This window comes from Ceratotherium simum, chromosome 4 (genome assembly GCF_057802395.1).
Source record: "Ceratotherium simum simum isolate JZ-2026a chromosome 4, ASM5780239v1, whole genome shotgun sequence".
NCBI lineage: Eukaryota > Metazoa > Chordata > Mammalia > Perissodactyla > Rhinocerotidae > Ceratotherium > Ceratotherium simum.
In genome coordinates, this window is record NC_141903.1 from 18,756,455 (window position 1) to 18,769,786 (window position 13,332).

Consider the following 13,332-nt stretch of genomic DNA (forward strand, 5'->3'; position numbering starts at 1 on the left):
AAAATCTAGGTTTTCTATGTTTCTATCTTTTCCACGGAATGGTAATTAAGGTGTCATTTAATTTCTATTTACTCAAAACGAAACTAAACAACATACCCACTGGTATGCATACCATTGTAAATTCAAATTTTGGATCTGCTCTTTATTAACTGCATGATCTTGGACAAGTTTCAGATCTTTCTGAGTCTTAGTTTCTTCTTCTAAAATATGAGGCTTTAATAGTTTTATGGATTAATGTGATAATGTATGTAAAGCTCCCAATACAGTGATTGGCAAATAAGGGCTTAATAAATATGAGCTATTATTTTTCTGTAAAATAAGTAATTTAATACTTATTTAGCTACAATTGTGGTTTGTGACATGCAGGAGACATACAGCATGCCGGCAGAGTGCTCATTATGGGGGATGAGCCTTGTCTGCAGGGTCAGGGCAGTATACTGTTAGCAGGCTAACATAGGGAAATTTGAAGAGACCCAGGTAAATAAATCTCTCTTTTCTTAGCTTCTTCTAACAACTCAGCAATTCACAGATGGCTAAGCACCCATCAGACTCAAAGGCAGAGTGAATGTCATTCTGCAGAGCAAAGATGACACCTGCTGAGCTCCTGTGTGCCTCCAGCCCTGAACATCTTAGCAATATGGTCGGCACAAGCAGAACTGGCAGAAGTGGTTGCTGCCTGCCACCGTTTCGCACTGCTTTTTAAAAAAAAAAAAACAAAAAAACAGAATTTTCAAAAATCTCTTTCTTCATTCTTGAAGCTTCTGACTAAACAAAAACTTCAAAGGGAGGAAATACAGTTAGCAGGGAATTTCATGCACAGGGGAAGCCTGGAGTCTAAACAATTATACTCTAAGATTAGGAACCCAAGTAGAAATATTTTCTCTCTGAAGATTTGTAAATATGCTAAAGAGACCAGGGGGCTTCCCAAATGCCCTACTATTATCCTCTGGATGAAACAGAGCACGTGATGAATCTCAGTAAAGAAACGAAAAGGTAGGTATAAATTTAATCTAATATTTATGGTATCTACTATGTGCCAGATGTACAGCAGACACAATAATAATTCATTTTAAGATACAACATATCTGAAGAAGAGCTATCCTAAAGGAATACAGAAAAAATAAAATGAGGGGCCACCCGGTGGCGCAGCGGTTAAGTGCGCGTGCTCCGCTGCGGCGGCCCGGGGTTCACAGGTTCAGATCCTGGGCGCGCACAGACACACCGCTTGTTAAGCCATGCTGTGGCGGCATTCCATATAAAGTAGAGGAAGATGGGCATGGATGTTAGTGCAGGGCCAGTCTTCCTCTGGAAAAAAGGGGAGGACTGGCATCAAATGTTAGCTTAGGGCTGGTCCTCCTCACAAATAAATAAATAAATAAAATAAAATAAAATGAGTGGTGGTGGTGGGTATCAAAATATAACAATGTGGCCACATTTACTTAGTACTACCCAGGAGGAAGGTGCTGGGATTGTAATGTTCTCTATTGTATTGGTTTGGGTTTTTGGATGCAAGCAAAAAGACTGTCCATCTTAGGCAAAAAATTTTAGAAGGACAGATTTACTAGAAAGATAGATACTGAGGGCTCACAGAATCAGTCAGAGGCCTAAAATATAGGCTTAGATAACAGGCAGGACTCAAGGCAGCTTTGTTAAGTCAAGAAGCAAGAAAGCATTAAGTGTCTTTTAGTGGAAGAGTCTGGCCAAGACAGGGCTGTAACAGTAGCAAATAAATCCTAACCATTCCTTTTTACTTGCCTGGGTCCAGATTTAAAGTCTTAGTCGGAAGCATCCAACGAGCTAAGCGTAGGTCACATGCATTGGCTGTCAGAGAATGGAGGGAGGGACATGGGGTACTGCCACTCAACAAGATTACAACACAAGAGAATTCCTCCAAATGAGAAGAGTGGTTGGATGCTGGAATCTAAGAAAACCCCATAACAAATCCAGTTAAAAGTTATTTCAACCCTGAATAGCCAAAGCAACCTTGCAGAAGAAGAACAAAGCTGGAGGCATCATGCTCCATGGTTTCAAGCTATATTACAAAACTATAGTAATTAAAACAGTATGGTATTGGCATAAAAACAGACAAATAGATCAGTGGAGCAGAATAGAGAGCCCAGAAATAAACCCACGCATATATGGCCAATTAATTTACGACAAAGGAGCCAGGCAGATACAATGGGGAAAGGACTGTCTCTTCAATAAATGGTGTTGGGAAAACTGGACAGCCATGTGCAAAAGAATGAAACTGGACCACTATCTTAAACCATACACAAAAATTAACTCAAAATGGATTAAAGACTTCAACATAAGACCTGAAACCATAAAACTCCTAGAAAAAAACATAGGCGGTAAGCTCCTTGACATAGGTCTTGGTGATGATTTTCTGAATCTGACACTGAAAGCAAAGAAAATAAAAGCAAAAATAAACAAGTGGGACTACATCAAATTAAAAAGCTTCTGCACAGCAAAGGAAATCATTAACAAAATGAAAAGGGAACCTACTGAATTGGAGAAAGTATTTGCAAATCATATATCCAATAAGCGGTTAATATCCAAAATATATATAAAGAACTCATACAACTTAATAGCAAAAAAACCCAAGACCAGGGCCGGCCCCGTGGCTTAGCGGTTAAGTGCGCGCGCTCCGCTACTGGCGGCCCAGGTTCAGATCCTGGGCATGCACCGACGCACCGCTTCTCCGGCCATGCTGAGGCCGCATCCCACAAACAGCAACTAGAAGGATGTGCAGCTATGACATACAACTATCTACTGGGGCTTTGGGCAGAGAAAAAAAAAAGGAGGAGGATTGGCAATAGATGTTAGCTCAGAGCTGGTCTTCCTCAGCAAAACGAGGAGGATTAGCGTGGATGTTAGCTCAGGGCTGATCTTCCTCACCAAAAAAAATAAATAAAAACCCAAAACCAAACACAAACAAACCAACAAAAACCCAATCAGATTAAAAACTAGGCAGAAGATCTGAATAGATATTTTTCCAAAGAAGATATACAGATAGCCAACAGGTACATGAAAAGATGTTCAACAGCATTAATCATCAGGGAAATGCAAATTGAAACTACAATGAGATTATCACCTCATACTTGTTAGAATGGCTATTATAAATAAGACAAGAAATAACAAGTGTTGGTGATGATGTGGAGATAAGTGAGCTCTTGTTGCACTGTTGGTGGGAATGTAAATTGGTACAGCCACTAAGGAAAATTGTATGAAGCTTCCTTAAAAAGTTAAAAATAGAACTACTATATGATCCAGCAATTCTACTTCTGGGAATTTATACAAAGAAAATGAAAACATTAACTTGAAAAGATACATGCACCACCATGTCCTTTGCAGCATTACTTCTAATAGCCAAGCTACGGAAACAACCTAAGTGTCCATTGATGGACATCATCAAGCCATGCTGTGGCAGCATCCCACATACAAAAAACAGAGGAAGATTGGCACAGATGTTAGCCCAGGGCCAATCTTCCTCACCAAAAAAAAAAAAAAAAATTGTGGTGCACATGCACACACACTGGAATATTATTCAGCCATAAAAAAGAATGAGATCTTGCCATTTGTGACAACATGGATGGACAGGGAGGGCATTATGCTAAGTGAACTATGTCAGTCAGAGAAAGACAAATACTGTATGATCTCTCTTACACGTGGAATCTTAAAAAAAATAATAATAACCAAGCTCATAGATACAGAGAACAGATTGGTAGTTGCCAGAGGCAGGGGGTGGGGGTAAGAGAAAAGAGTGAAGGAGGTATAAGAAAAATAAAAAATAAAATAATAAAATTATAAAACAATTTCAATTAAGGTAAAATCAAAACCCTATAAATATTAGTGAATTTCATTCAATCAATTTTAAATTCTCACACACACACCATGCATCACTGGCCAATAAAGTTCTAACAGTGAAATGAAAAGTTGGTTTCACATTAGAAAATATATTAACGCAAGGTAGCATAAGTTAAAAGAGAAAATTATACGATCATATGAATAAATGCATCGCAGGTCTTAAAGGTCTTTAATATATTAAAAAAAGTTATTTCAAGAACAAAAATTCTTTAGAGAAAGGCAGCTCATCAAGTTATTAGAATTTAAGGTTCATCCTTTAAGAACTTGCAGTGTCCTCTGCTTTAACTCTAATTTCAAGCTACTTTCTGACCTAAAATCTGTTCTCCAGTGCCAACTCATCAGGAATGTTCTATGAACACAGATGAATCACACAGCCTGCCAGATCAATCAGGCTCTTGTGAAGCGTGTGTGTGTGTTTTAGGAGTTTAATCATTCTTTGGTAAATTTACAACATTAAGATCCCAATGGGCAAAGCCTAGATCCAAGATACACCAGAAGGAATTACTGATAAGGCCCAGCCCGAGCAGTCAGCCCGAGAAAAGCTTACAATGTCTTTATAACTAGGACTAAAAGTTGCACTGGCACAGGGAAGGGCTCCAGAACATAATTCTAAGGCCAATTATTCTAAAGAAGGCATTTTATTTTTTCGGCTGATAAATCACAACTCAGTGACTCATTAAGCAGTAAACACTGGAAAAGAGCTGCTGCTTCCACAGACTGTGTAAATTGAGGATTAATGCAATTATCAATATCATGCTGAACATCTCCTTGGTAACAGCTAAAAATAGCACCTTGAGGAGAAAGCTGCACTATTGCCCAGCTGCGCCAACAGACTAACTGGATCTCAGTACAAAGACTAGGGTTTATTCTGCTGCCGGAACATACTCTTTCTCTAAAGGATGGCACGTGTACTGTGTAATGTTACTGGAACCCAAGGACAGATTATATCATGTACAAGTCTTACTTAGCATGCCAAGTGCCAAGCACATTCACAGATAAATAGGCTGATAATGCTGATATTCTCCAGCATCAGGTGCAAATCTGTCCAGGTTCTGGTCTAACGTGGTTAAGAGCCCTCTCACGTGCCTCCACAATGCCTTTTAACACATTCCAGACAGGCCTCACAGGGAATCATCTGCTCTAGAACGATATATCCATAAGAAAAGGAACCAAAAAAATTTTACAGGTCTCTTTACTCAGTACTCCTCCTCATCACCAAAAACTCAGGGGGAAATAGTGACATCATTCTGCATTGTAAATCATCACAGGAACTGTCAAGGAAAATCCTAAAGAGACAATGCCCTTGATGAATGGAGCTTATTTCAACAGTTATTACCACAACTGCAAACTTTCCAGCCTGGTATTCAAAGTTCAATATAACCTATACCAGTATAGCATTTCACTGCTTAAAATCTGTTGTCACACACATTAGCTCACTTGCTTTTCAGGACAATTCTGAGAGGTGGGCATGGAAGTATTTAACTACCCATTTCACAGGTAAGAAAATAAAAGTTCAGAAGTTTTTTGTTCTTAACAGTACATCAAACTTCTATTGCAACCTACTCAACCTTATCTTCTGTCACTACCAACACAAGTCCTCTCTTCCAGTCTGATCTTTTTATTGTCTCTCAAAACTCACCACGCTTACTCTTTATTCCATTCTTTTGCTAATGCATCCCCACCTTGGAATGCCCTTGTTTCTCTTCCATATCTTCCTTCCAAAACCTAAACCAAATTTTCCTGTTTTCAAAGTCTAGTACAAACCACATCTCCACCCTAGGGCCACCTTTCACTTCCTTCCCCATGTGATCTTCCTTTGAATGCAGACTGTACATAACATCTCTAATTTGGGAATTCAATTCTGCCTCACAGGTTAATAAAAAAATGACAATAAAAGCATTGCAAAAATTTTGGAATGTTAACCCTTTACTAGTTTCATGGGTTGTAGAACACTGCCTTTAGACTGGGCAGAGGGGCCCCTGTCAAGGCCCTCTTCTGACGGCACCCTTCCTCCCATGGGGCCCTTTTAGACCAAGCTCCAGGATTTCTTGCCTAAGTCTCCCTAGCCCACTTCCAGGATCTGCATGGGCTTTTGCCTTGGTCTGTCCTCCTAGGGGTGGACTTCGCTGCAGGTGTACATTACATTCCAGGTGCAATAGTTGGTACTCTGCCTGCCCCAGAACCTGGGATCAGCCATTTCTCCAAGGAATCCTAGATCCTTTTAGTGGGGAATGGTATTTAGAAACCACGATCTGGGTGCTAGAATGTTCACTGTTACTAGGGAGTCCCTGCTTTTAGGCACTCTCAGTGAAGAAAAACAGGAAATACATCTTAAAAAAAAGAAAAAAACAAAATAAAAATCTCATGAGTCAAGGAATACACACAAATGAAATCTTGTATATATTCAAGTGAACGCCACAGGATTCTTCCTCACCTTCTTCCACAGTGAAAACTCTGGTTCCCAATAACAGCAATATAGTTACTCATTTTTTCTATCCTACAATAAACAAAAAAGTTTCAAAATTACTATAAGAATATCACTATCTATAATGAACCTACTACGTAGAGTTCAAGATTTCACTGCAGTTCTTTCTGACTTTAGAACCTATCCTACTAGGGGTATAGCCAGAGTACTGTGTCCAAGTTGCCGGAAATATCTTCTCTATGTAATCAATTTGATATAGTTACATTAATTTGCTTCTGTTTGCAATTCCTTTTAAGGCTTAATTTTTTCCTCATACTTTCTGATCTAATTTTAATATTTGAATGTGTAAAATATTTACACAGTTCAAAACTCAATCCTAGGTGGGACTTCTGATGTGGTGAAGTGAGGAGCTTGCCAAATCCGCTAACCTAAAAGCAGCTATAAAACTGGACAAATAAACAACCACCATTTCAGTGTCCTGGAAACTGACTAAAGGCTTACAACAAAGTGAGTAACACTTATTCATGAAAAACTACTGACTTCAGGAAATAACCACGGAAATCTGTGCCATACTTGCTAAGGACTGCTCCCCTTCTTCCTCCCAGCATTTGACATGGTACTTCTAACACAGCAAGGTAGGCTGTGAATAACCAGCCATTTCACTGCTGGAGAAGGCTGACTTGATTTGGAGCAGAAGGCGGAACGATCCATGCCCAGTGGTGTTGTCAGTAGTAAGTAGCAATCTGAGTGGCAAGCAAATGGGGATGGTCAGAGGTTCTACTAATCTATGGTTGCAGTTCTGGTTGCACAAACAAGGGACCCACGGACCAGAGAGAAATGTAACAGAGAGATATAAGAAGAGACAGTCATAGAGGTGTTTCAAATATCCCTGGCTGACTGGAGATGGTGTCCATGCTTGGGAAGAATAGAGAGGGCTGAAGCTATTCACAAATCCTTGTCCTATCAGGAGCCTCTGCACACGTGCTGTGGAAACACAAGAGGGTCCAGCTGGGGCAGACTTGAACACTGCCTAAACTTGCAATACACTTCTTTTTTTTTTTTTTTTTTAAAGATTTTATTTATTTTATTTTTTCCCCCCAAAGCCCCAGTGGATAGTTGTATGTCGTAGCTGCACATCCTTCTAGTTGCTGTATGCGGGACTCGGCCTCAGGATGAACGGAGAAGTGGTGCCTCGATGCACGCCCGGGATCCGAACCCGGGCCACCAGCATCGCAGCACGCGCACTTAACCACCAAGCCACAGGGCCGGCCCATGCAATACACTTCTAAATCCACAGTTGCTGGCTGACCACTAAGCTATGCAGAAACAGGAGCCACCCCAAGAAAGCCTGACTTAAACACAAAAACAAGAAAAGGACAAAAACAAAACTAAGCAGAGCCACCAGTGGCCACATACCCCAAGGGAAATGGATCACACAGCTTAAGTCCAGGTAAACTACTAAACAAACAAGTAAACAGACTAAAGAGCAACAACATAAATAATTGGGGGGGAGGAGAAGAGGTCAGAATCCAGAGTTGCTACAATATTGCTTAAAATGTCCAGTTTCAACAAAAAATTATAAGAGATGCAAAGAGACAGAAAAGTTTGACCCACATCAGGGAAAAAAAAGCAGTCAATAGAGACATCTGAGTATCCACAGATGTTAGATCTAGCCAAGCCTTGAAAGCAGCTACAAATAAAAATGTTCAAAGAACTAAAGGAAATTGTGTTTAAAGACTTAAATGAGAGCATGATGACAATGATTAAAAAACAAAAAAAGTCAAAAAGTTCAATAATTAAAAAGAAAAATTCAAAGAGGGGCTCAACAGCAGATTTGAATTGGCATGCAAAATAAGTAAACTTGAAGTTAGAGCAAGAGACATCCAATCTGAAGGACTGAGAGCAGAAAAAAGATGGAAACAAAATGAACCAAGTCCTCACAATATATGCGACAGGAGTCCCAGAAGAAGAGAAGAGAGAAACGGACAGAACAGTATTTAAGAAATATTTTTAAAATTTTGATGAAAAATGTTAATCTAAAGATCCAAATGCAGTCTATACAGAAATCAATAATGTGTACACTCAAAATAACCCAATGTTATAAACCTTTATGATTTCAATAAAATAACTGAAAAAAATAATTCAACATAAGCATGCAGTTAAAAGTGGAAAACAACAACAAAAAAAAGAGATCCAAGAAGTTTAGTGAACTCCAAGTACATAGATCTATACCTAGAGACACCAGAAAAGCAAAGACAAAGACAAAATCTGAAAGCAACAAGAGAAAAAAACAACTTGTCAGGTATAGTGGAAAAACAAAACTATTAATACCTGATTTCTCACCAGAAACAATGGAGGCCAGAGGCAATGTAACGACATATTCAAAATGGTGAAAGAAAAAAACTGTCAACCAAGAATTAGATATTCAGCAAAACCATACCTCAAAATGAAGGCAAAATAAAGGTATTTACAGGTAAAGACAGAGAGAATTTGCTGCTGCCAAACCTGCCTTACAAGACATACTAAAGGAAACCCTCTGGACTGAAAGGAAATGACACCAGATGATAACTCAAATCTACATGAAGAAATGAACAGCATTAGGAATGGTAAATACAGAAAAGGGCTCTATAAACATATTATTTTCTCTCTTCTCTTGATTTCTTTGAAAGACAAAAAGATTATATAAGATAGCAATTATGACACTATATGGTTGTGTTTACAGCATATATTGATATAATGTGTATGAAAATGGTAGCACAAAAGAGTGGAGAGGAGGGGGCCGGTCTGGTGGTGCAAGCGGTTAAGTACGCACGCTCCGCTGCAGCGACCCAGGATTCGCTGGTTCAGATCCCGGGCACGCACCGACGCACCGCTTGTCAAGCCATGCTGTGGCGGTGTCCCATATAAAGTGGAGGAAGATGGGCATGGATGTTAGCCCAGGGCCAGGCCAGTCTTCTTCAGCAAAAGGAGGAGGATTGGCAGATGTTAGCTCAGGGCTGATCTTCCTCACACAAAAAAAAAAGAGCAGAGAGGAAATGGAGCTATACTGAAGCCAAATCTCTATATTTTACTGGAATTACATAGCATTAAACTAAAGTAGACTGTAATAAGATGCATAATGTAATCCATATAACAACCACTAAGAAAACTTAAGAAACAGTTAAAAAGTTAGAAATATTAAAATGGGACACTGAAAAAAATGATCTAACACAAAAGAAGGCAGTAAAAGTTATAAACAGGAATAAAAAAGACATGAGACATGTAAAAGACAAAATGGCTGATGTAAATTCAAACATATCACTAAACACATCAAATGTGAATGGACTAAACACCCCAATCAAACAGCAGAGATCGTCAGACTGGATTTAAGAAGATCCAACCATATGCTGTCTATAAGACACAGTCTAGATTCAAAGACACAAATAGGTTGAAAGTAAAAAGATGAAAAAAACATACCATGCAAACAGTAACCATAAGAGGTGGTACTCTCCACAAAAGTACTCACAAAAAGTACTCTTCACAAAAGTACCATAGCCTGGGTGTCTTATAACCAAGAAACATTTATTTCTCACAGTTCTGGAAGCTAGGAACTCCAAGGCCAAGGTGAGGGCAGATTCAGCATCTGGTGAAAGCCTGCTTCCCGGTTCATAAGGATCTTCTAGCTACAACCTCACATTACAGAATGGTCCAGGGAGCTCTCTTCAGTCTCTGATTAGGGCACGAATCCCACTCACGAGGGCTCCACGGTCACGACCTAATCACTTCCCAAAGGTTCCATCTCTTAATACCATCACATTGGGAGTTAGTTTTCAACACATAAATTTTGGGGGGATGAAAACAGTCTACAGCAGTGCCTATAGTAATAGATAAAATAGGCTTTAAAGCAAGAAATATTACTAGAGACAAAAAAAGGATACTTTATGATGATAAAAAGGTCAATAAATCAAAAAAATATAATAGTTATACACGTACCTAAGAGCAGTTATAAAATATATAAAGAAAAAATGACAGAATTCAAAGGAGAAATAGACAATCCAACATCAACTGTTAGAGATTTCAATATTCCGCTATCAGAAATTGATAGAATTAGGGGCCAGCCCAGTGGCATAGTGGTTAGGTGTGTGCGCTCCACTGCAGTGGCCCAGGGTTCGCAGGTTCGGATCCCGGGTACGCACTGACGCACCGCTTGTTTAGCCATGCTGTGGTGGTGTCCCGTATAAAGTAGAGGAAGATGGGCACAGCTGTTGGCCCAGGGACAATCTTCCTCAGTAAAAAAAGAGGAGGGTTGGCATCGGATGTTAGCTCAGGGCTAGTCTTCCTCACAAAAAAAAGAAACAAGAAATTGATAAAATTAGAAATATACAAGGAGAAATACACACAAAACAAAGTACAGCTTAACCCACTGTTGTAAAATATACATCCGCATAACTACTACTCAGATGAATTAAGAAAGAGAACAAATTGCCAGAAGCTTCCCATGTGTTCCCTCCAAATTCTTAATCCCTACTCTGTCACCCCCACCCCCACATCCCCAGCCAAACATTCAATTTGTTCCTCATAAATTAACTTGAAGGATAATTTATGGATAATTAACTGAGGTTAGCATACCTCCAAAAATTGCAGATTTATGCCTGTCGCTTTGGGGGAAATGTGTCCAAAATGACTTTTAAGAGATCTTAGAGGTTCCAAACACGTAAGTATTTTACTGTCTACACTAAGGTTGAATTTCGACTTAATAGCTGTAACTAACACTTTCTGATTGCTTTTACGTGTGCTAGTCATTTCATCCTTACAACAACTTTATGAGATAGGTACTATTATTACCCCGCTTTACACCAAGTTAAATGATGGAACTAGGACAGATCTGTCTAACCTTTCAAGCTTTGAACCACAAGAGTATATTGTCTTCCACAAGTGTGGAAATGAAGAATTCTTTGCAGAGAGAAGTAATTGAGTAAGGCACAGGAACCGCTGTAAAAAGCTAAGCAGCACCAGAGGTAACATGCTTCATAGTCCTAAAGAAAAAGTAATTTTTAATTCCCTTGCTACCAAGAATGAGGGCACTTGAAAAGAGGATGACGCTGCTCCAGAACATGTCATCCAGTCCCAGAGATCCAATCTACAGTCATTTTGAGGCCTCTGTTAAAAATAAACCTCTACCTCACTAAATCAGGGGCTTGCACTGCAGGTCTTAGGTTGTTCTTCTATAGTTAATCCAAGGCCATTTTCCACTGAGTTAGCAAAATGGATTCCTTGCAGATGGACCAATTCAATTTGCAAGTGTTTAAAATCTATTCTTTGCCCTCACAAACATAGGGATGCTCAAGATTTTTTATTTTATTCTATTTTCCAGGGAATATTTTCTTGGATCACAGGGTAACAATTTCACATGACATGGGGAACTGTACTTTCTTAAAGATGAAAGAACTCTGAAATACATCGCAGAAAATCATCTCAACAGCACATTGAGATTGATTTAAACTAATCAATTCTCCAGTTATTTTTAAATTTCATCACCACCCAAATCTCCAAATGGTGATCTAATCCGCATCTAAATAAGGTTCTTTGTTTTGATAAATGATGCCACCATAAACTAAATTAGGTTTTAAATGATAATCAGACAAACAGGTAAAGGTGAGCATTTGGAAAAGGATACAAACTTGGTCTTAGTTGATGTTAAAATTTAGCTAGATCTCTCAGGCAAAGATGGACTTTTAAAAATGGTGCTGGGCCTACTGGGTAGTCATCTGGAAAAAGATAAAATTAGATCTATATGTCACACCATACACATGAATAATTCTAAGTGGACTGGAGATCTAAATGTAAAAAGTGAAACCATACAAGTCCTAGAAGAAAACATATGTGAATTCGTCTTGAACCTCAGTGTGAGGAATGGCCTTCTAACTGGGACGCGAAATCCTAAAGAACTCCAGCGGATACAACTTTATTATTTTTTTTGCTGAGAAAGAGTGCCCTGAGCTAACATCTGTTGCCAAGCTTCCTCTCTTTTTTTTTCCCCTCCCAAAGCCCCAGTACGTGGTTGCATAGTCTAGTTCTAAGTCCTTCTAGTCCTTCTACGTGAGCCGCCATCACAGCATGGCTACTGACAGACGAGTGGTGTGGTTCCACGCCCACGAACTGAACCCGGGCCACCGAAGTGGAGCACACCAAACTTTAACCACTAGGCCATCAGGGCTGGCCTTGATACAACTTTAAATCTTGGTGTAACTTGGCAAAAGCGTCAGAAGGTGCTCCTCTATTTCCTTATTAATAACAAAACAACCACTCTCCACCAGAGACCCTCTCAATGCAGTGGCTGACTAGGAATATTCCCTATACCGTAGCTCAGTGAATACAACATAAACACACTTGACTTAGAGCTTACAAGTGTATATCCCTTCTATCATTATTAAATGATAAAAACCTGCATTAATACTCAATTAAATAATCCTGCAGTGAGCGTGTGCTTAACAGACAACAGGGAGAAAACCAAGAAATTCACACCAGCAAGATAATTTCCATACTGTAAATCCATCAGCAGTTCTTTGCTTCCCCCTGCAGGTTTGCAAAGTAACTTGCTACAAAATAAAACTTGGCACAAACTTTTAAGGCAAGCACAGTACCCAGAGATCAATTACCTCTTGGTAAAAAGGAGGGTTAAAAAAAGCTACATACTTGCTAAAGGGCTGGAAAACAGAGGCACATGCAAGGAAACTTTCTGCTTCAGTCCTGTCTAGGTGGGATGAGAAAACTATCCATGGAAAGGGCTAGGGACACCAGTCCTATAAATTAATCTGAAGGGAGCTCTTTATCACTAGAAAGGAAACAAAAGTTTCAGTTTTCTTTTCTTTGAAATCAGACATCATTTGCTTTACACATACAGACACGGTTGTTGTTCGGTGGTTCTTTCCACAGCCATTTTCAGAGGCCCTCTAGGGAGTCCTGAGGGAAGATCTCTGGACTTCAGCTGTAGTTAGAACCTGACTCTGTAAGTCTGAGGAAAGATGACTGATCTTAAGGAATTAATCTTGGAAATATTT

General features: G+C 39.4%; 1 protein-coding gene across 3 annotated transcripts in view; it reads right to left on the reverse strand.

Moving 5' to 3' along the window:
* Positions 1-13,332, reverse strand: part of TTC1 (tetratricopeptide repeat domain 1) — a 44,921-nt gene that overhangs the window by 23,083 nt on the left and 8,506 nt on the right. The window lies entirely within an intron of this gene.